This window comes from Wyeomyia smithii, chromosome 3 (assembly GCF_029784165.1).
Source record: "Wyeomyia smithii strain HCP4-BCI-WySm-NY-G18 chromosome 3, ASM2978416v1, whole genome shotgun sequence".
Lineage (NCBI taxonomy): Eukaryota > Metazoa > Arthropoda > Insecta > Diptera > Culicidae > Wyeomyia > Wyeomyia smithii.
The window spans coordinates 235,118,978-235,145,049 of NC_073696.1; the positions used below are offsets into that span (position 1 = coordinate 235,118,978).

Below are 26,072 nucleotides of genomic sequence, written 5' to 3' on the forward strand. Positions count from 1 at the left end.
TGGAAGAAATAAATGCGCTTAGTAATCGAGTTTTAATTTTTTTTAGGGAAGACTGAACAAACCGTAAAATAATTTCTATTGCACAATTTTTTTTTTTTTTTAAGGGGGGATTTGTTAGTAGCTTAAGTATTTATGATAAATATTAGTAAATAATGAGTATGTGTGTCCAATCACAAATGGTGACTTCTCAACACTGTTAGAAATTTGTAATTTTAATTGTTAGGATTTGTTTGCTTTCGCAATTAGGACTTATCATTCGTAGGGATTTAAACCTACTTGTCAGAAAAGGGGAAGTAAACTTACAACTAACTTAATTGCTAACTTATTGGCTATAAAGAGAGCTTATCGTAGCAATTGAGGATTGCAACGATTTTTGTCGAAAATTGTTAATAATTTTATTTGACATAGCTTCTAATGGTTCAACACCAGTAAGTCTATGTAATTCGAGTGTACCAAACCAAGGAGGACGCTTCAAAATCATTTTCAGAATTTTATTCTGAATCCTTTGGAGCGTTTTCTTCCTTGTTGAACAGCAACTTGACCAGATCGGTACAGCATAAAGCATTGCTGGTCTAAAAATTTGTTTGTAAATCAAAAGTTTGTTCTTTAAACAAAGTTTAGAATTCCTGTTAATGAGAGGATATAAACATCTCGTATATTTGATGCACTTGGCTTGTATACTCTCAATGTGCTCTTTGAAAATAAGTTTTTTATCATAAATTAGTCCCAAGTACTTAACCTTGTCGGACCAACTTAAAATAACCCCATTCATCTTGACAACGTGATTATTGTTTGGCTTGAGGAAAGAAGCCCTAGGCTTATGCGGAAAAATTATCATTTGAGTTTTAGAAGCATTGGGAGAGATTTTCCACTTTTGCAAGTAGGAAGAAAAAATATCTAAACTTTTCTGCAATCGACTGCATATGACACGAAGACTTTTTCCTTTTACGGAAATGCTTGTGTCATCGCAGAACAATGACTTTGTGCATCCTGGAGGCAAATCAGGAAGATCTGAAGTGAATATGTTGTACAGGACTGGACCCAAGACTGAACCTTGAGGCACACCTGCTCTGACAGGAAATCTATCAGATTTTGAATTCTGATAGACAACCTGCAGAGTTCGATCAGTAAGATAATTTTTTAAAATTTTGATTAGGAAAATTGGAAAATTAAAAGTTTGCAATTTCGCAATCAAACCTTTATGCCAAACACTGTCGAATGCTTTTTCTATGTCTAAAAGAGCAGCTCCAGTGGAATAACCTTCAGATTTGTTAGCTCGTATCATATTAGTAACTCTGAGCAATTGATGAGTTGTGGAATGCCCATGGCGAAATCCAAACTGTTCATTTGCAAAAATTGAATTTTCGTTGATGTGTGACATCATTCTGTTAAGAATAACTCTCTCAAACAGTTTACTTATTGAAGAAAGCAAACTGATTGGTCGATAACTTGAAACTTCAGCTGGGTTCTTATCCGGTTTTAAAATGGGAGTAATTTTTGCATTTTTCCATAATTTGGGAAAATATGCAATTTTGAAGCAGCGATTGAAAATTTTCACTAAAAAATCCATTGTGCTCTCAGGGAGATGTTTGATTAGTATATTAAAGATTCCATCGTCACCAGGTGCTTTCATATTTTTGAAATTTTTAATAATTGATTTAATCTCATTCAAGTTAGTTTCAATTATTTCTGCAGGTAAAAAATTCTGGGAAGAAATTAAATCAAATTGACGTGTGACTTCATTTTCAATTGGACTCACAAAATTCAAATTTGAGTTATGAACACTCTCAAACTGCTGAGCAAGTCTTTGAGCCTTTTGTTCATTGGATACAAGAAAACGTTCACCATCTTTTAAAACTGGAATAGGCTTTGAAGGTTTCTTAAGAATCTTCGACAGCTTCCAAAATGGTTTTGAATATGGTTTAAATTTTTCAACTTTAGTCTCAAAATTTTGATTTCTCAGAAGAGTAAATCTATGTTTAATCTCTTTCTGTAAATCTTTATAAATAGTTTTAAAAACAGGGTCACGAGAACGTTGATATTGACGTCTGCGGACATTTTTCAAACGAATTAGAAGTTGAAGATTTTCGTCAATTATTGGTGAATCAAATTTCACTTGAGCCTTTGGAACAGAATAATTCCTGGCATCAACAATTGCACATTTTAATGCTTCCAAAGCGGAATCAATATTCACTTCGTTTTGCAAATCAAGCTCATTATTGAAATTTCTCTCAATATAATTTTTGTATCTTTCCCAATTAGCTTTGTTATAATTAAAAACAGAGCTCATAGGGTTTAAAACTGATTCATGTGATAAAGAAAAAGTTATTGGAAGATGGTCAGAATCAAAGTCAGCATGTGTGATCAAATCACTACATACATGACTTTGATCTGTCAGCACCAAATCAATTGTTGAAGGGTTTCTTACAGAAGAAAAGCATGTAGGACTATTCGGAGACAAAATAGAATAGTATCCTGAAGAACAATCATTGAATAAAATTTTGCCATTGGAATTACTTTGAGAATTATTCCATGAACGATGTTTAGCGTTAAAATCGCCGATTATGAAAAATTTCGAACGATTTCTGGTGAGTTTTTGTAAATCACCTTTAAAATAATTTTTGAGCTCGCGTGTGCATTGAAATGGTAAATATGCTGCGGCAATAAATAAAATCCCAAGTTGAGTTTGAACTTCAATTCCCAAAGTTTCAATAACTTTCGTCTCAAGATGGGGAAGAGCACGATGTTTGATTCGGCGATGAATAACAACTGCAACTCCACCGCCGGAACCCTGAATCCTATCATATCTATGAACCACGTAATTGGGATCATATTTTAATTTTATGTTAGGTTTCAAAAATGTTTCAGTAATAATTGCAATATGCACATTATTTACTGTTAAAAAATTAAAAAGCTCATTCTCATTGGCCTTCAATGAGCGAGCATTCCAATTTAATATTTTAATTGTTTTATTTAAAATCATTGCTAAATTTTAAATTAGAAACAATTTTAATAGTAAAATTTGTGCCTATTTGAATGGCTTCAAACATTGATTTTGCCTGCAACATGGCGTTCATAAGATCGAACATTGCCTGTTGCAAAAAAGAAAGTTTACCTGCCGTAATAGGCCCCAGGCGGTTGACATTAGAAAAAATATTTTCGGTAGCAATATTAGCTGGAGTGATAGGTGTACAATTATTTTCTAGCGTGTTTTGCTTACCCATATTAACGGTCATTTTCGTACTACCAACACTAGGCGGTATAATGTTCGAACTACCTGTAACCTGTGCATAAGTTAAACGGGTATGCAAAGGAGTAGGTAAACTATGCGTCACTGGTACGCTTGGAGAATTTTGTTTTGAAGTTGGTTTTAATTGAGAAATTGAATTTTGTTTACCTTGCCTTGCCTTAACAATTGCTAAACGGACTGGGCATTGATAAAAATTTGACATATGGTTGCCGTTACAATTCGCACAGCGAAAATTTTTACTCTCTTTCACAGGACATGTGTCCTTTTTGTGAGAAGAGTCTCCACAATTAAGACATTTTTGGTCCATGTTACAGAATTTGGAACCATGGCCATAACGTTGGCAAGTACGGCATTGGGTGATATGCTTTTCACCTCCGCCATACTTCCTATAAGTTTCCCACTTTACACGCACATTATACAAAGCATGTGCTTTTTCAAAAAATTTTAAGTTGTTAACCTCATTGCGGTTAAAATGAATTAAATAATTAACAAGGGAAATTCCAGTTCTCTGACTGTTTTCGCCTCGTGATTTTTGTTTCATTAGAATTACTTGGGTAGGGGCTATGCCAAGTAATTCTGTTAAAGTAAGTTTGATCTCATCAACGGTTTGATCGTTGGTGAGACCTTTCAAGACAACCTTGAACGACTTGGCGTTCTTGGTGTCATATGTAAAAAATTTGTACATCTTGTCAGTTTAATACTGAACAAGACGATCACGACCCTTTACTGAGTCGGCTAATAAGCGGCATTCACCTCTACGGCCAATTTGATAGGTAACTTTAACGTCAGAAACAAACGTTGAAAGTTCCTTTTTGAATATATTAAATTCAGAAGAAATAGTTACCACAATAGGTGGAACTTTCTCCTTTTTTAATGATTTTATATTTTGTATAGTTTCATTATTGGTAACTTCCATTTCACCAGCTTCTGGCTCAGGCAAAATATCAAAAGGTATTGCACAATTAAAAAACTCAATGACCACTGTCAGCTTCGTTTCCAGCTGTTTATTTTTATTCGTTTTTACTACTATACACCTATAACTTGCTGCTTCAGCAATCAGACAATAGAACCCAGAAACCGCACGAATAAAATAGTTTAAAATTTCACCATTTGCTAGCCGTTTACTTTCTGCTGCAATGCGCAGCGATTTGATTTAATTAGCTACCGGTGTTCGGAAGCCTTGAAATTTATTCATTTTTGTGTACTTTCGGTCTCTCAAAAGGATGTCACGTGTAAAGTTTTATTTTTACGACTTCTCAGTGGAGCTAATGTGCAAAGTTGTTAAGTGACTTGTGAAAAGATTTTAAACGAAAATTCAGCATCCGTAACATCATAATCTATCATGATCGTATCAATGTATACTATTTTCAAGGTACATTGATTTTTATGTCACATTTACACTATTGACAAGTGATATGTAGTCATAAAAAATTAACGTTTATCAGACCGGGGTGAATCATGATCGAAACAACAAATGTATCAGCAGAGGGTTAGTTTATTTTTTAAACTTAAAGCGCATTATTACTTCGCGTTCTAACCCGGAGAAAGATGACTTTACCGAGATAACAGTGTTTGGACGTGGGGCTACGTTTTTGTTTTTAGTGTCCCTAGTAGAGATAACTTTTTAAGGGACCTTAATGAGTTTTCCCGTAAGTAAACGTAAAAGCGACGAACCCGGCGAGTAATCACTCTGCGGCCTTTTGACGCACTTCTGCATTTACGAGGGGCACCAAAATTCACGGGAATGGTCAAAAAGCAAAAATCTCCTTAGAACAACTATTTTGTAGCACCCGAGGTTAATACGCAAGAAATTTACCATAATCCCAACTTTCACCGGTGACGTTCGCCACCCCTTCGGGAAACTCTCTAATTGCCATATCACTTTTCGTTTATCGTTCGCAAATGACCGACGACGACGACTGCACGCAGAAAAAAAAGTTATTCAATCCAGGGCAAAATTTTAACAGCCCCGAGCGGTAAATTCTGGTCCCGTCTCTGTGTGATGCTCACAACTCGTCGAAATAAAGTTATGCAAAGTTAACAAATTGCATCTGTGGAACTTTTCGACGCTCACTCAACAACCCGTCATCCATTCTCGGGCACTCGATAACGTGTCAAATATTGCTACAGGTAGGTAAAACCACAACCGAAATTAGGTGGAAAGCACAGCGGTGGGTAGGCGGAGTGCAACGGATTGGGGCACTAAAAGTTGATCCTCTGTACCGAGCAACTGCAACAGTAAAAGTCAAAACAGAGCAGAGAAAAAGTCTTCTACTTGTCGTCATTGTGAGAAGTTGTGTGTTTGAGTTTTCCGAATATATTTCCCCGCCAGGCTTCGTTAGTTTAGCGCTTATTGTTTGTGTTTCCGACTTAGCTTCCGCGAGTACGGTGTTGTTTCCTTTGATGAGACGAAGATTTATTGGTTTATGAAAATGAAACTCTAAATGGTGAGTTTGCATTGGATGATTGAAATGATGAGAATTATTCATATCTATCAAATCATGTGACCATATGGCTCTAGGATGCATCAGTTTGCTTTAGGCACAACTGCATTCACTCGATTCTTGGAAACATTACCCAAGATGAGGGGATTTTTATTTTTTCAATTGCAATAAACAACGTGGCACCAGAGGGAAAAGCGGCCTACCCGTCATCTTTTTTATTGACTCCACGATTTCTTTCCCCAGCACGTTTCGTTCCAAACTGTCCAAAGCCACCCAGCAGCCTCCGACGCTGGTGGATCAACATAACAATGCCATCGTCATCACCTCTTGCATAATTCTGACATCTGAAGCAAGAGCCATCGTCTTGTCTTGAGCATCGCGCGGCTGTCGTTACCAGTTTCCGAACACGTCGATACGGCAATATTGTGAAAATAAACTTTCATAGCAAAGCCAGCGCGCCGTGTCCCCATCGGCATTCCAGCGTCCAATCGATGGACCGTAAATAAAATGTTGTGCTGTACGCATCAAATGTTTATGCAAATCAGTTTCCAATCTGAGCACCGACTTCGGCTGCCAGGAATCGGAATAATCTGAAAAATGGCCATGGTTTAGACAGGCGCGCTGGTTCAAGTTTCCGGCCATGGCTCTGGCTCTAAATGCGGAATGCGTCAGCCCGAAATTACGAATTCTCTTGTGGTTTCAGCTGTGTTTGATGCTTGCCTGCACGCGCTGCACAACAAACCAACCGACGATGAAGTCACAAACTGGTCCACAGAAATGTCAACTTCAGAGGGCTTCCAGAGGCACCACCGGCAGTCACATTTCATCTAATCCATCCGAATTTATGACACCAAGCGTGATTCCCGATGCTTCGCTTGAGTGAGACAGACCCCGTCAGAAGGCAAGTTCCACCGAAACCAATCAGTGTTCGGGGGTTATGGTTTTGGGAAATGCTTTCGTTGTGTCCAACAAGGGAATAATGATAGCTTATGCAAATCCGAATTTATCGATGGGTTCAGAGTGATTGGTTGGAACGTACTGAATGAATTTGTTGTCCAACAACTGTGGACCGTTACGAATATTTTTCGGATGCTGAAGCTGTTCTGAGATGCAAGGGGGCATAGTGCACCGAATGTGTTGAATAAGAGTTAGTATAATACTAACTGTAAATTTACCTTTCTTAAATAATTCGAACCAGCATCGTACCAGGCAGAATTTGAAAAGTCCGATCCGAAACAAAATTAACAATGGATATTATGAACATTTTTACCTCAACAATAAACAAATTCAATTTAATGTAACAAAAGGTTTATTATTTGAGAAGGGTCATTTACGTTTAAACATACATTCACAGTCTTTCGTTGAGGAGATTTGAAGATGAACTTTAAATTTCTTGGCATGTAGATCAGCAAAAGTGTCGATTGTTGTGAGTTCAAAAATGAAAAAAAAATTTAATATGTTTCTGATTCTCAATTCGAACAAAAAATCCTGAACAAAAAAAAAATAAATTTACACTGAATACTTTTAGATAAAACTTGAACAGGCACTTTTGTTCACAATTTACAGCGTTTTTGTGTGTTCATACCTTGAAAGCTACATATAATTCTGTTTCTAGAAAAGTTAATAAATCGAAAAAACTCATCTCCAATTTCACCTTTCAATTTAGAATTGAGTATTTCGGCTCGTTTAAAGAGGCTTACCAGACTGCACCAAAACATTTCTCTGGCGTAATTAACGTTATAAGCGAAATCGCTAATTGGAAATTCGTGTAGATAATTACCGATTAGCGATTACACGAAACGGTGCCTGAAACTGCTGATAGAATCTTTAAATACACTTTTGCTTATAATCATTACTTCTACATACAATAATTACCTGGATGTTTTCGCTTCTCAAATCTCTTGCGAGCAAATGGCCACAGGACGGTTGTCTTCTGCACAGACTCACCAGATTATCACCAGCTCACATACCTGTAAACGAAACAAACGCAAAAAGGAACATGAGAAGAGATTAAAGACGGAAATGTGACGGGAAAAACAAAACGACACCCAATGTCACAAGTGGAAAACTAACACCCCACCTCCCTGCGCGCACTACTGTAATTCCATCCGAGAGAAGTAGCAGGTTACTCACCCGGCAAGCAAGTATCGGTATCGAATTTGCAACCGCGCACCCTCTCGGACCTCGAACTCGGTAGAGCACATAAAAGTGAAAGCGTAATGAAGAGATTACTATGCAGAGCTGAAATTAACCTGCATTGCGTTAGGTGTTCGATTTAAATTTACACCACAAGGCAACAATGAATGAAAAAAATTAAACAGTACACACAGCCGCAGAATCCTACAGATATGAGGCAGCAAAACGCACATCACATAATCTAGCGTTTGTTGCTGTTGCTAGCGGTGGTGGTGCATACATAATTTCGATCGAGTCGATGATCGATGTACCCGAAAGTTTCTCTGTACGAAACTCAAACATTCCGGCATTGTTAATGAGCCATACTATAATCATTCTGATAAACCGATTATCTGGTTTATTGTACCAAACTACCGAAATAGGTGCGTTTCTCAGCTGAGCCGCTGCACTGGTGGGAGAAAACAAGCGAGAAATGCTTAAATTAACGGCTACCGATTGCCAGCTTAATGGCCACTGAATCCGTTTACATTTCGCTCGTTTCCGTTTTACCAGTTTTTGGTTATCTGTTCAAGCAGCCAGGTGCTGCTAAGCATCTCTAATTGGCGGTATCATTTCGCGCTGAAATCCGAACAAGCGGCGCGGGATATGAAACGGCATTTATTGGCTGTTTGAAATTGCGATTCCGGTGCATGTCCGAACTCATGTCAGCACATTGTTGAAATTTATTATCGGTGCACTATAATTGACTGGCGGGCTGGGCTGGATGGAAACCTGCAACGGATGATCAGCCGAATGCTGCCGCTCCCACGCGGGAGGATTGCGCAATCACTTATCACTTGCTGATCGGATTGTTTGCTTTGGTTGGTTAAAAATAAAGCGGCTGTTATTTCACTTGTTAACAGTGGAGTATGTTCTGAAAAGCCTTGAAACTTTTTTAAAGAATAATTTTTTAGCTCCACATTTGTTACCAAACATGACAGAAATTTTACATGGTCATTGAGTGTTGATGAGTAGTGATCGACATCCAATTGAAACCCGATCGGAACCGAATCACAAAAGTCTGATTTAATTTCGAAACGGAACCGGAGCGAGTAACGGAACGGGTAAAGCTTCCGGGATTGGGAAAAGTCCAATTCGATTTCGAGTGTGAAAACTGATAACGGATGAAATCACAGACATAAAATCATCTATTAGCACTTTTGTAGACAGAGCACTCTCTCACAAATGGGGCATTTGTTCATTACCGTACAGTTTTGAAGAGGAGAGTTGGGCTCGCCACAGAAAGTAAAATTTAAAAAGGCTGAGTAATGGAAGGCGAAATCCAGAAAGGCAATTTACTCTGTATATTTGTACACAGAGTATTTCATGAGGCGGAAATATGAAAGGCAGAATAATAATCAGAATAAACGATTTAAGGATAATAAAAATTAGTTAATATTAGTAAAAATTAGTAAACAATTAGCCTCGAAATGGTAACAATTTTCATAATATTCTTTTTATAAAAGCTAGATATTTACTACATTTTTTTCCTCTGTGTGGACCCATCACTGCGACTAGAGACATTTGATATATTGTGATATTGCCCGGAAGTTTTCTTTACTCCGCACTTCATATTATTGGCAGTATCACTATTGAAGTACAGTCGAATCCCTCTATAACGGCACTTTTTATAGTGACAAATCTCGCTATAGCGACATTCTCAACAGTCAGTCCCTTCTATTTTATACTAAAATTCTTCGTTTTATTGCGACATTTCGCTATCACGACCTACCTCTATAACGGCATACCAAAACTAATACTTGTCATTCTTTATTGCGACAATAGTACCGTCGAATCTCTCTATAACGACATTGCTGAATCTATAACGACATTCTCAACGGTACCTTCTGTTCTACATATGCAAACATTCTTCGAATTATTGCGACATTTCGCTATAACGACAGTCCCTTGCGATGTCGCTATGAAGAGATTCGACTGTAAGTGTTACACTTATCATTTATATCCGTGCTTGTGTGTTTGGGTCTTACCCTTCCATTCCAAGCTTACTGCTCTACTATACCGAGCCTCTTTCTATCCAACCAATATTGCCAAATTACAATTCCCTGGAGTGAGACTTTACCTAACGTTATGTTTTGGCCAGGTTTATTCAAAGGGGGATCTATTATGTCAAGAAGAGGAGTCTTATCTCGAAGCCTCGTTCCTCCTGCCAACACCGCGTCACAATCACAATTCCCTGAAGAGGCTCTTAATGCTGTACCTCTGGTCAGTTTTATTAAAAGTACTTATATTTTGTTAAGAGGAAGGAGTCTTATCGAGCTGAGCATGATGCCATGAGAAAATTTCCAAGAAAACCAAAACACGAAACACCAGAATGAACAGTGTGTTATTATTTACAATATCTTACGATCATCCATGAATTTATTTATTTGTTTATATCCCACTAGGAAAAAAAAGTCTAAACTAGGGAAAACTGTTCTTTTAAACCCTGTTTAACTTTTTTCACATTATGTTTAGAAGAAATTAAGAATGTATACCACATAAAATAGACCTTAAAGCAAAAATAATTAAATGCCCATCAATTCGGTTCCACTTTTTGCCAACATGAAATGAAATTTGGTTTTTCGTAAGCTCGCATTACATACAGAACAAAGAAACTTTGTATCTTGCGGAACGGAGGTAATGACAAAACTTGAAAAAAAGTGGGGCCACTTACAACATAAATCCAAAATGAATATCGTGTAGCAAGATGACATTATGATTAAAATCCTTTCAAAATATAAAACAGACAAGACAAGGAATGAAATTATGTCAGTGTGGATATCGTGAAAGGTTCAACTATGACGAATATATGAGATAAATATACGAAATTGGTAATTGCATTACTCGCTATCACATTTTTTTCCAAGGTTATAACAACTGCGATCGAACCCGCTACAGATACGCAGTAGTGATGTTCACAACTTCTTAATACTGATCATAAAAAGCGATATACACAAAACTAGTTTAATGTTAGTCAGAAGTCATCGTGGTCTGGTAAAATATTGGAGTCGTGTCAGAAAATTCATATTGAAACAAACATATTGGACAATGGACGATTATATAAGACGACTATTGTTCATCAATTTAGAACAAATAATTCAGAACAGAATTATTTCATCCATCAGCTGCAGCCGTAGCATGCGACACGCAATAGCGTAATATACTGTTGCATGGCTTTAGGTGCTGTTTTCCACTTCCATCCGACACGATAAAAATTTGCTTTGTATCAGGATACAAAGTTTTGTAGGAGGCTCTCGAGATCCCCTACCGGGAACTTGTGATATTTTCCGGTGAGAAAAGTAGAACACAAAGATCCCGTACGCACGGTCACACAACTGACAACATGAGTCTACAAATAACATCACAAACAAAGAGCGAGCTTATGATTGATTACCTACGGCTTTTCCAATTCATCTATTAAAACACTGGTTTTCAAGATTTGTTTAGTGAAAGAACAATACATGCATGTTTTCATGTGAACATTCTAAAGGGAAGAAGAAATTCGGATGAATAGTTCGAATACATGGCAACATTTTGCGAGCCGCAATTGATTTTAGTATTAATGAAAAGTTGTTCTCATGGATTGAGACATATCTTCAGGTCAGAACATGTCAAGGTAGCTAACAAACCATCCAGCACATTTGATGTTCAGTCAAGTGTCCCACAGGGTAGCCACCTGGGTCCACTGGTATTTGTAATGGTTGTGAATGAATTGGCAACTGTCTGAAGGTTGTAAATTGCTCCCAGAGGATTGCTTTGCCTTAACGTACACCAGAAGAGTTCGAACGATCTTTTTTGACTACATATAGGGACCTAGAGAATCGATCCAGCTCTGCTCTCACTCGACGATTCGGACGGTAGTTTACGGATCATCGTGCAATTCTTGCAGCCTATATCAGCCTCGTCAGAACGAAACTCGATTTCGCGAGTGTGGTTTGGCGACCAATGTATGGAATACTGAATCAACAACTGGAATCAGTTCAGCGTAAATTCGTAAAAATCGCTTTAAGACACCTTGAATGGAATAGAGAACTAACAGAATACAATTAGTAGCAGGCATAAAATCGCAAATATGATGTTTTTCTGCTATATACTCAGTGGATGGCTTAAAAGTTCCATGAGCCCACAAGCGGATTCTGAACTAGTTCAGCGAACTGCAGGACGCAATCTCTATAAATATGACTTCAGAAGGGTTTCGAAGGACACTAAAATTATATTCAAGAAATCAGGAATATACTTAAGACGCAAACATGTATTGTATTTAGATTTTAAAGTGGTAACCTATGTCCAATAAACAATAACAATAATAATAATATAAAGTCATTTTTTGATAAAAGGGCTGTCCACATTCTACGTGGACACAAAAAACGTCATATTAGATCCCCCTCCCCTTTCGTGGACAAGCGTGGATATTTCCTAAAGCACCTCCCCCCCTTTTTTATAACGAAAAGTCGAAAAATGTTTTTTTTTTCTGTGTTGTTATGTGATTAAATGTTGGCAAAAAAATAAAAAAAATAATTTCAAAATCAGCTCAAAACCTCCTAGACCATTAAGGTCGTAAAGAATAGGCGAATGATTGAAAACATTTTTAAACGCCACAAAAGCAATTGATTTAAAAATCTAGAAATTAACGTTGAAAAAATCTAAAACTAGTTAGAAAGCATACAAAAGTTTACACTGGAAAAACATCCCTGATATCCAGAAGAAGTCTAGAAGAAAATAACTCTGAATATAACTTCAAGTGATTAAAAATACACTAAGAGAAACGAAACAAAAATTCTAAAAATGAATGTAAAGGTAAGAAAATATTTAAAACAAAAGCAATTATAATTTTTTGAATCTTTTCTAAACAAAAAAATATCTGAATGTAGTCCAATAAACAAAAATTACCTTTAAAAACAGTTGAAACCAAAAACAAAAATAATAATGAAGAATAAAATTTACATGTAAATAACAAATGAAAGTCGATTGTCATTTCCAAAATATGCGTATCGCACGCATGGGAACAAACCAAAAAAAATATGGCTCCAAACGCGGTCAAAAAGGAATGAAATAGAATCATCTCGAACATACCTCCAACTTTTAGAAGTCAGAGTGGTCAGAAATTTACATGATCAACATTCAGCCAAAATACCTAAAAACATAAACAGCGGCCCCAATAGAAATGAATTCCAAATTAAATAGAAAACTGTTCGAATGAGCAGAGAAACGCATCAAAACAAGAAAACCAACTGAAAAATTTATCTCAAATTAATATCTAATAACTTAAAAGAGCAACTATAAACCACAAAATATACCAAACTCAATCATTAAATCCCCCGCCTCCCCATACCGTGGACAAGCGTGGACATTTAGGTACCCCTATCCCTATGCCAATTATTATACCACAAGTTTGGGGCAACAGCATTCCGATCAAGACATGACGTTAAAACTCTGTTTAATGACAATCATAAAACTATGATATGCATTTGAAAAGGGCATATTTTCGTTACACTTTCCGCAGCATCCCACCCTACTAAAACCATACGTAGTCCTACGTCAATAAAATTCTCCAGAAGTTTTCAGGATGAATGAACCCGAATATTAAAAACAAGTTCTCACTTAAAACCATAAGTCGTTTCAAAATAATTAGGGTTTGAATTCCCACTAATTTGAAAAACTATAACCTTAACCCTCTAGTGCTCAGTGCCGCCTTTAGACGGTCTTCAGTCACACCTTTAAAAAGCTTCAATCAATCCTTAAAAAATGTTTATAAAGATTCATAGGGATTTTTTCGAAGAAAGAATCTCTGATGTTGTCATGTTGAAAAAAATTTAAATTTAAAAGTCATAGAACTACTCTCAGGGAGGTTAAACAGTAAACAATTGTTCGGATTGTTTTACTACAATTGTCACTGATTTTTTCGTGAAACAAAACAACATTTTTCATACAAAGGTTCGCGATTATTACTGAAGTATTGCTCAAGAAAACCCCATCCTAAAAATTTCATACCACTAAAAACTATAAATGCATTGCCAATTCATTTCATCGTTCTACGGTTTTTTACAGGTTCAATTCCAGGTTTTCTATACCATGAATGTTTGTGTGCTGAGTTTTCGGAAAATATATTTTTCTTCAAATTATTGTGATCATTCCACGATGGATTTTAGTTCATACACTAAATTTGAGTCATGATTTTCTGAAGCAAACATTGTCCAAGATTGAAAAACAATTAATTACGTTTTCCGAATTTTTTTTTTTTTGTTAAAATTTTTAGCTGAGAAAAAAATGAATTTTGTAAGATAACAAAAAACGGCCACTAGTGTTGTTTACTATATTTTCACCATTATTTTCTTCAATTTTAATGATACCTTGTGTTATTGTCCTGATCAGGCTTCGGAAAAAGACTGCGGTGTGACACTATACTGACGACTGTTCTCTTTTCCTACTTTGACAGCCTCATGAATAAGCTATGCATAAGAGCTTACATACAGCTAAAGCTTACACAGGCAACGAAGCTGTCTTGTGTTGCACATGACAGCTCATTCTTGCGCATGTATTTTGTTCGTGCAGACATGACAGCTTAGTTTTGTTCACTACCATTGCATTGTATCATCAGCCTTACTCTCGTGAATCTTAATCACCTGACAGCCCGCTCGAATTTGTGCCGATGGATCTCGCACTGTAAAGGCTGTCATTAGCGACAGATTGGAAGAACCAACAGACATAAGGACATGAAAAATAACAGCCCGTTTGGTATTGCATGTGTGTGCTGTCGTCAGCTGTAGGACTGTTTACCGAACATATGGGGAGCAGGAAGAGCAGTGCAATGAGAGCCGAAGTAGTTTAAGATTTGCTGTCGGGGCTCGTAAGTAATCTACGAAGAAAACCATATTCTTCGTTTTCTACGGTAGAAAACCTCTTGCAAGTAGAAAATTCTCAAACACTCGAAAATTATAACAGTATGAGTCATAAAATGCTGCGCTGCGCTGATTAGGCGTATTTAGGTACCTAGACAATCAATATAACAGAAAAAGCAAGAAAGTGTTTTTCCGGACTACTTTGTGATTATGGCGAAACAAGCAATGATAAAGAAACTCAAAAAAGCAAACAAAGTTTTTACTCAATAATTTCAATCGTAATTCACGGTTCAACAACATATTTGTTGTCATCCAAAAATGCTAATGAAAGCAAAATCGCATAATATACGTCACATACAAAATCAGTGCAACAGCAAAGGCGCATCTAAGGCTTGATTTCTACAGAACTATCGCTTTTAAATCTCATATATTTAGAGCGTACCCAAAATCTCAATGGTTCATGGTTCCCCTGGCATATACAAAAAAAGCCCACCAAAAATTCCATGCAACTTTAAACGGTTGCAGGAATAATTCTTTACACCCTGGGGAAAAATAACTCTAAAATGAGTAAGTTTTGACGCATTTTCTTGAAAAGTTGAACAACTCATAAACTGAGTAACTCCGTAAATACGCTTAATTGAGATTCAAGGCGTTTTAAAACTGAGTGATTGTTACTCCCTTTTTGGGTACAGTATTACTCAGTTTTGAGTTAAGTAATTACTTGTTTTGTGGGTTCTGAATTGCTACTTAATTTAATTTACAAATTTATATAAAGTTTCGAAGATAAAATGGAACATACCTGGGTATGTTGTTTGTACTGGCTAGAAAGTCCTAGAATATTTTGCAAATAGGGAGGTATTTCTAACCCGAAAACTTATGAAACACATCAAAAACGAATTCAATCGATGGAGATTAAATGCAATGATTTTAAATGTCAAATTCGTTCTCAATTCACACAAAATAATCATCACAATTAATAAATAAATAATAATTTTGAACTTAAATTTCGTTTATCTTCATATAGCTCACCACAAAAATCTCTTTGCAAGTTTTCGTAGAATACTCGTAGAATATTCGTTTTTGGTTAGGTATTCTACCAGAGGTATTCAAGGTAGAAAACTCGTCGAAAACTACATGAGGTTTTCTACATGACATCCCTGGCTGTCATTGTCTTACAGTCATTTTCAGAACCCTGGTTCTGATACACTCCGACATTTCTAAGACCCGCTTGAGGCCTTGTTATTAATTCATTCTTCATAATAGACCCCACACCGGAGTTCTGAACGGAATTGGAAAAGGATTGAAAACAGATTTTGGGATTTTTATGTTACTTGATCTGCCTTCCCAGCTAGTCTCGAGGTACGATGCTGGTCTAACAAGCCAGTAGTCATAGGTTCGAGTCTCGGCTTGGGAGAGACTGTTAGTGTCAATAGGATCGTAACGCTAGCCCCGCAATCGTCCTGTACACAGTTGGTTGCGAAGTCTGTGTATAATAAAACAGAAGATCAAGTTCCGAATCGGAATGTAGCACCAAGGCTTTGCTTTTTTTATGTTACTTGATCTAAAGCAACAAGTTTCAGCTTTAATTGCAGTTTTTTTCTTTCAGACTTGCAACTTCCGAGATATAGCTGTAAAGTTTTGGTATGTATATAACCTTTAAACTTAATTTCTGATACATCTGTGAGAGATTACTGATAAAAAGTATATTAAATACATACATTTTCAACTAAGCTTCGAACCGAAACCGAATCTAACCGTTATTGAGCAAAGTTTTCCAGGCTTGTCATTCTCCTCTATATGTGGAAAGAGCAGAGTAATTATTCACCACTCACTCCATGAACGTTGCGTGTAGCATTTTTTTGCTCAACTTCTTCTCCTTTGTGCTGTGTTTCTGCCGCTAGCAAAAAAATTCACTTGCTGCTCACACCACTGCTGAGCAAAACAAGAGTGGTGAATCACTCTAGTGAGAATAAACAGATTTACGCCACGGTGCACACTGCTGAGATAAATTCGATTCGACCATTCGAAGAGCAAACATGGGTAACGAACGGCTGGATTTTTTTTCCAGTTTCGAGATGCAAAGCAAGCAACGCAATCTACTTTCCTACCTAGATGCTCCACTAGTTTTATATGCGCTCAAGAGACGCACATTGAAAACACTGCAGTCAGCTCTGTTGTGTAGTTATTGTGAGTAATGAGAGAAAGCCAACATCAGTTTACTATCTCTCTGGATAAATACAGTATTTCAGATTTCGCCGTAGTGTTTTTCTGCACGCTACTCAGATACACACGATTCGCTGCTCTCTTCAGACACCACCAGTGTGAGAGCAGTTGTTTTTGGAGTGATACTAGGAAAATTTTCATGTCACCTTTAAAAGAGTGACATCCGTGAGAATAATTGTCAATTAGGTGAAGGTCGAGGTGAAACCCTAGAAAATCATATCTTTTGCTTCTAAGAGTGCAATAGAAAACGATCATGCTAACTGTCACAATTATTGATAACAAGCTGATTTCACTGCAACCTGGTGGGGATGATACCCAGAGGGAAAGAAGTGACTGCCAAATTTTTCGGCCCGGGTGTCTCCCTACGCCTCTGAAACCAACTATAAATCGTACTTTGCTTGTGATCTCCAAACAAAAACGAAAATGATCAAAACAACTTATTTTTTTATAGACCAGCGTGACAAGCCGAAAAAAGACTTTTATAACCGACGAGAGAAATTGATGACAAATCAATGATGTCCAATCGTATTTACATAATCGAATGTTCCTGATTTGACATTAAATTTTTATAGCTAGTTGTGTAATCACACAACTCAGTGTCTTAGATGAACGCTGTTTCAAACATCACGTTGAAATTTACTACGAAGTTCTGCCCTAGGCCAATGAGTACAACTTTTTTCAACGGATTTATCTTCCGGGTTTCGAACAGTAACCTGTTGCTTCAAATCCCTGCTCTGCCAGAAATGATTGATGTTATCTCGTTCCGGTTGTTACAACAACACGTAGGAGTTTTTTGTCTTTCGTTGACAAACTAATGGATTTCCGTCTCTGCGCACTATTCTATCCTTAGGCTCAATGCGGGGTGCAAAAAATCTGCTCCCATACTCCCTGGGGGTACTCAAACAATGAACTAGTAACAGATTCCATGATGGTGTTGTTAAACTCTTCCGATCCGAGATTGAAATTATAGTTTTGAAAGTGAATTGTCAACGCATGATTGATTATACTGCTCGCGCTCGCATCCAGAGTAAAAATCAGCAACACATCCAATTCATTTTTTATTGCCAAAGGCAACCTGCAATCATAAAGTTTAACTTAAACAGGTTATCGCATTCCAGCACATGAATGGCAACGCTAATAATCGCATTCCAACAATTAACCTATTCGACCTTCATTAGGGCGATTAGTGATGTCCCCCTTCCTGCTGGTGGAATGCACTACTTCGCGGTTTTATGAGTGCCCGCTGCCCGAAGGAAACAGGAATAACGATCGGCGCCCATTTGGACCGAATCCAATTAACGGCATGCATCTAAAATGAATGTTATTCCCTCCAGAAATGAAGGCTATGATTTTCTCGCCCGCCGCAGAGCCGAGACTGTCATAACTAATTAGAAAGCCACTGCGATTGAAAAGCCATTCCGCGCACAAACTTGTCAAGTGGAAACTTCCGAGCCCTTGCCCGTAGCCGGAGACTTTCGTTCGACCTTCCGAGGCAGCACGAGGTTTCCACTTCTACTTTTGCAGCGTGCCATCCGTGCCTAAAGTGTGCATAACAGATGAGATTTGGTGAGGTGTCGGGTGGTGTAACGAACGATCGCGGAACGAAGAGCTAGAAGCCTTCGAAAGGTGGGGTACACGCGTGGAAAGGACCGGTGGTGAGGCAAGCCGGAAGAAATTTGTGGATGATTTCATCGGCACGCATCGATGGTAATTACGCGACGTATGTAATAGGAGGAGGATCGGACAGTTTACAGGTAAGGTGTAATCATTGGCCCAAAAATGTTTCGAACCTTAATTGAACAAAAAAATAACGAAGACGGTGAGATAAGATTGAGTTTGAATGAAAGTCAACTTGACTGCGAGGGGCTCAGATTTTGTGACGGTCTATCTGATCTAGAGGATGGTAGATCAAGGTCTATTCGAAGGTCATGATTAACAGATTTGATTTGATTTGATGTAAACAAATATAATGAATAAAGAAATAAAAAAAACTGTATCTACCAGCAGACCCAACATCATTCTTCAAAATCAACGATGAAAAAACGTAATATCCAGTCGTAATGCACTAGAGCCACACGAGAGCAGTTTATCGAGAACAACAGGCATAAATCCTGATGACATTCAACTATCGGAAGTCTTTCATCGAAATCCCCTCACCTACTGTGAACGTTTACAATAGCGCTCATAACGCTTCCAGAAGTTTCACAGATAAAAGTATCCTAATTTATTCTCGAACATCTATTTTATTGAGTTAAGTAAACACCTTATGAATTTATAAAAAACCCGAAAAAAAATATTTGTATCGTAATTTACATTGAGGTATCCATTTCGATAAACTCGTTGCGGCGGTAACTTAAGAAAGTTAAAAAAAAATTTATTGGGTATGTGTATTGATAGGGTACAGCGGGGCTAGTTGGTCATTTTTGGGCAAAATGTTCTGTAACTTTTTGTGGGAAATATTATGGCAAAAACTCATTCCATGGAGATGTTGTGTTAAGTCTATAGCATCTAGGAAAAATATAAACTGTGAAGAATAGTTTATGATTCTGCGGATATTCTATGTTTTTGAGTGGATGTCGAATTGGCCAACTAGCCCCTCAGCTGGGGTAAGTTGGTTAGGGTGTGGGGTAAATTGGCCATTTATATTTCGGAAGGACAATTCCTTCCTCGCTGTATTTGCGGCAGCCTGTGGGGTCTCAGCGGAGGCCAAACCGCACCCGGTTTTTTGTTTTTACATTTGCTTTCCGAAATCCCAAACAATGAAAAAAGTAACTCATAGTTGCATGGAAAAATCGTGTTACTCTTTCATACCTGACGAGAAGTATATGTTTGAATCTCTCTAATAGTTTGGTTGTAAACTAAATCAAAGACAATACAGATTGAATTGAGAACCGGAGTCAAATTCTAGATTCGCATCTGCAATCTCAAGCACAAAACTATAGCTACAGAAGTTTTTTTTTTCTTTTTTTTTTTGTTGAAAGCTTGCTTTCGCCGATATTTTCATCAGGTAGAAAGCATTTGTCGATGCATTAGTGTACGTTATAGTTATTTTATATCAATGACTCAGCATTCATAGTGTGCAATAAAATATTCATCAAAATAACAATGCAATGGAGATTTCTTTTACCAAATATATAAATTCAAATAAATGGTTTTACTAAACAATAAAAAATGCTGTTTTTGCTTGGATTAAATTTGCATCACGAAAGCACTGTTCCTGAAAGTGCATTTACTTGGTTACTTGAATTCATTTATGATGTTCATATGACCAACCAGCCCCGCTAGTATGTGACCAACTAGCCCCTCACGTATTAAAAATGAAAATTACTTGAAATATATGAAAATAAAATTTTTGCGAAAGTTTGCTTTACACAACTTAAAAACTAACGGAAATAACTTACATAACACGTTGAGCTTGGCTAACTTTGTTTAGACAAAAAGTTTCAACTTGAAAACCGAGTAGAATTGATGGGCAATTTGGCACCAACCTGTATTTATTATACGTTTTAATTAAAACTATACTTCATTTTGTCATTTAGTTTCTTTGGTTATCTACTACGTATCACCCTTATAACCCGATTTTCGAAGGTATTCTCATTGACAAACTTACCCCGTAACCAACTAGCCCCGCTCTACCCTACATTATTAATCGGAAGTAACAATTTTAAACTTTTTTTTACTTAACTCACTGAGTTTTAAACTAAAAATCCATTTTCAATTTTAAATGTTATATCTTAAAATTTCAATTTTAAATGGCTGTCTGAACAGAGCCATATGGAACATTCTGTTAGGTGCGCATCTAATCGCTCGCTGTTAGTCAATAGATGGCGCCAGCAGTAAGTGATGGTTGATTGTGACTTGAAACGACTTTGTTGTGTGAAAATGTCTGATTTCTGCCAATGTGGGTAGTGTACTTTTCTCATTTAATTCGAAGAAAACAGCGGCTGAAGTGTATCGAGGGTTGAAAAAATACGAAAATTATGCTTTGAATGAAACAACGCGCCCCGATTATTCCGTCGCACAGTGGTCCAATATGGCAAAAAGTGGAACTTAATTCCATAGCGCCTTTCACCTTCATCCTAGCTCAAAAGTGTCTTCGGAACAATTGTTGACCCGCATAATCGCAAATTGTCAAAATATATGAGAAGTTGAACATACTAAAAATAGAAAAATCAACTTTTTTGTGTTGATAAATAGAAGAATAGTTTGTTTAGCAAAGTTGTAGAAGATTCAAAAATATGGAACTTTGTTGAATAAATAAAAATCCTTTTTTCTTTCGGTACAAAGTTATAAAGTATATTTCATGGAACTTACTTTAAAGTTAGTTTTTTGTACTTAACTTTTGTTAGTTGCATTTAACACGAAAGTATTGTTGGGAGGAATTGTTGGGGCACACAAAACACACATTTTTGCCAAAGGTCATATATCTCCAGGACTTTTCCTTACAAAGTTATATCATATTTTAGCTTATTTTTTCGATAACTTCAAGAACGTATAGGTTGAAAAAGGGCAAGTAGAATCATGATGTCAACACTTTTCCTTAAAACTAAGCTGAAGTACTAAAAACTCCTTTAGGTTCCATTTGTCCCAATCAACCCATACGGCGAGCATATGTTACAGTAGGTTTTTATATATCCAAAATACTAACTTTTTTGTATTAAGAGATAGAGGAATGGTTAATTCGGCAAAGTTTTAGAACTTGCAAAAATATGAATCTTTGCTGAACAAACAAAATTCCTATATTCATTGGGTACAGAGTTACAGAGTATTTTCTGTAAAAGTCACTTAAAAGTTAATTTTCTGCACTTAACTTTTGTTAGCTACATTTTACAAGAAAACGTAGTTCTAAAGAAACATTTGGACATGCAAAACACACGTTTTTGTTGAAGACCACACATCTCCAGGACTTTTCCTTACAAAGTTATAGCATGTTTTAGCTTAATTTTTCGATAACTTTAGGCACGTATAAAGTAAAAAAGGTCAAGTAGAATTATGATATTGATACTTTTTCTCGAAGCTTAGCTCGAGTGCTTAGAACTGTTATAAGTTCCATCCGTCCCAATCCACCTAATCTTTATTCTATACGTTGTTAAAGTTATCGCAAAAATATGCTGAAATGTACTATAACTTTGTAAGTAAAAGTTCTGGAGATGAGTGGTCTTCAACAAAAACGTGTGTTTTGTATGCCCAAATGTTTCTTTAGAACTACGTTTTCTTGTAAAATGTAGCTAACAAAAGTTAACCTACTGTGACATATGGTTGCCGTACTCTGAAATGGGTGGATTGGGACAAATGGAACCTAAAGAAGTTTATAGTACTTCAGCTTAACTTCAAAGAAAAGTATTAACATCATGATTCCACTTCCCTCTTTTTAACCTATATGTTCTTAAAGTTATCGAAAAAATAAGCTAAAATATGATATAACTTTGTAAGGAAAAGTCCTGGAGATATATGACCTTTGGCAAAAATGTGTGTTTTGTGTGCCCTAACAATTCCTCTGAACAATACTTTCGTGTAAAATGCAACTAACAAAAGTTGAGTACACAAAACTTTTAACTTTTAAGTAAGTTCCATATAATATACTTTATTACTTTGTACCGAAAGAAAATAGGATTTTCATTTATTCAACAAAGTTCTATGTTTTTGAAGCTTCTACATTCTTGACGAACAAACTATTCTTCTATCTCTTAACACAAAAAAGTTATTTTTTTTATTTTTAGTTTAGTAAACTTTTCATACTTTTTGACAATTTGCGATTATGCGGGTCATCCATACAAACAATTGTTCCGAAGACACTTTTAAACTAGGATGAAGGTAAAAGGCGCTATGGAATTAAGTTCCACTTTTTGCCTTATTGGACCACTGTGCGTCGCTTTCAAGATAGTAAATTTGATGTTGGCGACCTTCGAAGAAGCTTGCTCGATGAGGATCGATGCCAAATGCAGCAACAGCTTGATTAGGTATTAGGAGCTAACCGCCACGCCATAAGAAAAATAAATCTAGAACAAGTCTAAAATAAGTTACTTAGTCAAAAAATAAAATAATTTCAATAAGTCCACCAGATTCTCTGAGCAATACAAATTGAGCGTCGTACAAGAATTACGTAACGCTTGAAGGGGGGGGGGGGGGGTTGAGTATTCGTTACTTATTATTACGTAGGGGGGAGGGGGGGGGGGGATAGTAGAGACAGTTACGTAACTGTGATGTTTGCTCGAAATTGAAAATTTCTGAGGGGGGTCAGGCTGTTCAGCGTTACGTAATTTAAGGGGGGGGCATATCGAACGTTACCTATCGTTACATAGGGGGAAGGGGGTCTGAAATCTAGATTTTTAGCGTTACGTAATTTGTGTACGACGCCTTTACTTGCGTCATCTCCGGCAGGATGAGAAGTCCACTATTATTGATGAACAGCGAAAAAATATTCATTTTTCTAATCAGCCGGTACAGTGCCGTAAAGGAAACCATTTGCATTTATCAGGTGATTTTAAAGATCTAAAAATTCATTTGAATAACGACAATAAAGTCTACCATCAAACTGGTTCGCTGTCTGTCTGACAAAATAAATTCGTTCATTTATGCAAATCACTAAAGAAAACTTTCTTTTTTTTCCGTCGTCTCATCTCGACTCACAGTTTATCTAATCGGGGAGTTACTTCGGGGCAGAAAATTTATGAACCACCGAAGGCGCAGAGTGCGTGCCGCTATGGGAATGATGCCGAGACCACTAAATTATGCGAAAGTAAGATATTCCGACCCAGCAGCAGCTTAGGCCGTCTTAGACACAACATCAGGTCTATTTTGTATTTATCGAAGGGCAAAACCTGAAACCGCTCACAATTTATATAAATTGTTACTTCTGCCAAGTGTGGGATCGAGATTGTTGTCTTCAACTCTAATAGCTTTGCGTTATGGTGAATGGAAAAGGTTCCCTAGCAATCGAATTACTTAAACAATCTGACCGCATCTTTTCCCAGAATATCTTCAGCACAGTCCCGAACGGACCTAGAAAGACGGTAGCAACTTATTCAACAACATTTCATCTGCTGGCCAATTATCCTTCATCCAGACCCGACCGACCGACGTTCGGTCGGTCGGGTCTGGATTAAGGGTTGCGCCTGTTCGATGTTTGACACACTCCGCCCTGGCAGTAAACCTCAAATAGGCAGTAATCAACCGGCGGTTAAAGGACTCAATCAATGTAAACAGACCACCGGGCGCCTGGATAGGGTTTCACAAGAGTGCAACCTTTCCGCTCGTTAAGGTCCAATACGTGTTACACATGTTACACACTGACTTTGGAGCACACACAACACAAGCAAACCGAAAAACTTGCAACACAACATCCCGAGGTGGGTAAACTGACAAACCGGCGGTGGCGATTTTTTGCTCACTGAGCTTCATTGCTATTCCGGCAAATCAAACGCAAGCATGTGGTAAACATCGGTAGCTCCCTCAAGAGTCCTTCTGCCGAAACATTTTCCAACTGCTTCCAGAGGCCGACCGCCGTATCACAGGGTGGCTCAGATCGATTTCCCGATTAGCTGTACGTCAAAAACAAACATCCAAAGTCCCCCCTCGGCACAGAACAGTTGCTGATAAAAAATGTGCACTTTGGGGGCCACTACGGAGAGACATGACTCGCATCGTTACAACCGTATATTCTGTACGCAGCGACAAATTGTCCTTCACGACGAGATACGAGCTACCAGAGCTGCTGTAGATAAAACGCTCCAAGCCTATACAAAAGTGGCCTAGGATTGCGATGTACGAAACTCGAATCATTTTTCCTGCCAGTCACACAACTGTAGGGCAGGCAGGCAGGCAGGCAGGCCGACGGGGACACTACTGCTGCTGCTGCTGCAGAGGAGATAGATTCGCAGATAGCATTCAGGAGGCATTAGGCAAAAGCTAACTATAAACTGTAGGAGACAAAACTAAATGACGCTTGAAGACATTTATTTTTGGCACAGAAACCGAAGTCCGGGACGCTGCTGTCGACTTCCGCTACAGGGGTTGTAAATTAAGAAAACATGCATGGCCGATTGGCGATTGCCAGCTGGCAGCTGGCAGATAAGTGGGGCTGAGCTGAGTGTGATTGAATTTTCGGGGACTGTGGGTATGTTTTTTTGGGGATGATGGAATTGACGGGATTGTGTGAGTTGGGGAATATCCCGCTGGAAAACATTCGGATGATGTGTGAGTTTGAATAACACGAATCTCTTTTGAGGGTTTAATGGATTAATTTTTTTGGTATATTACATTTTTTTTTATCGCACGAAAGCCTGGGGGGCTTATGCGGTCTCGATCAACTAGATTAGTTGAGAGAATTCGTAAGCGATATTGTTTTTGGCACATTTTGCATGTGTAGGATAAGTACAACGGTACACCGTGCCCCAGTGCTGAGTCGAGAAAATTTCCAGCTCGAAAAGATCCTCGACCTGATCGGGAATCGAACCCGATATATCACAACCGTGTGGGAGAGCTAGCCGACCGACATCGCTAACCACAGAACCACGGGGACCACTAGGTATATTACATAGACCTATAAAATAAAATAAAATTAGCAGTTAGTTCATAGTAGCAAACTCCGAACTATTGGAACTAAAGCTTTATATACCAATTAGGAAAGCGTATTTTAAGTAGCTAGCCCGGCAAGGATAGGAAAAGCGATTAGGCTGCTATAATGGTCGCTTTTGGGCGGTATTTCATATCCAGATAAACCTAATCATCTATAACATATACAGCTGAATCTTACTGGAACATTAGGCTAATGGCTTCTATACAATATGAATTTTTATGGGTCGTCTTTATTGGAGAAATTCTGAATTTGACCCCGGGGTGGACATTACTGTCTCATATTTGACTCATTTCGGAATGTGTGGCAAAACCGATTCAAGTGTTCTTAGATGCATTCGAAAGGTTATACACATTTCTATCGAGAGTGTTATTTTTGTTCGATTATTTTTTTATTTTATTACGCAACATGCATGATTGTTGAGTTGGCACCAATTGAGAAACCGTGAGATTTTAAATATTATCTTTGACATAGAGCATAGAGCATAGAATACAAATCTGATAGAAGAAAAAACAAAAACAGCCAAACAAATAACACTGAACAAGCACACAATATTTGTGATGAAA

General features: G+C 37.5%; 1 protein-coding gene across 2 annotated transcripts in view; it reads right to left on the bottom strand.

Annotated features, from left to right (window-relative positions):
• LOC129731322 (uncharacterized) overlaps nucleotides 1-26,072 on the bottom strand; it is a 257,203-nt gene that overhangs the window by 190,791 nt on the left and 40,340 nt on the right. For both annotated transcript variants that reach the window (XM_055691201.1, XM_055691202.1), the window contains exon 2: nucleotides 7,570-7,664. The gene's annotated coding sequence lies outside the window, so the exon portion shown is untranslated. The remainder of the gene's footprint in view (nucleotides 1-7,569; nucleotides 7,665-26,072) is intronic.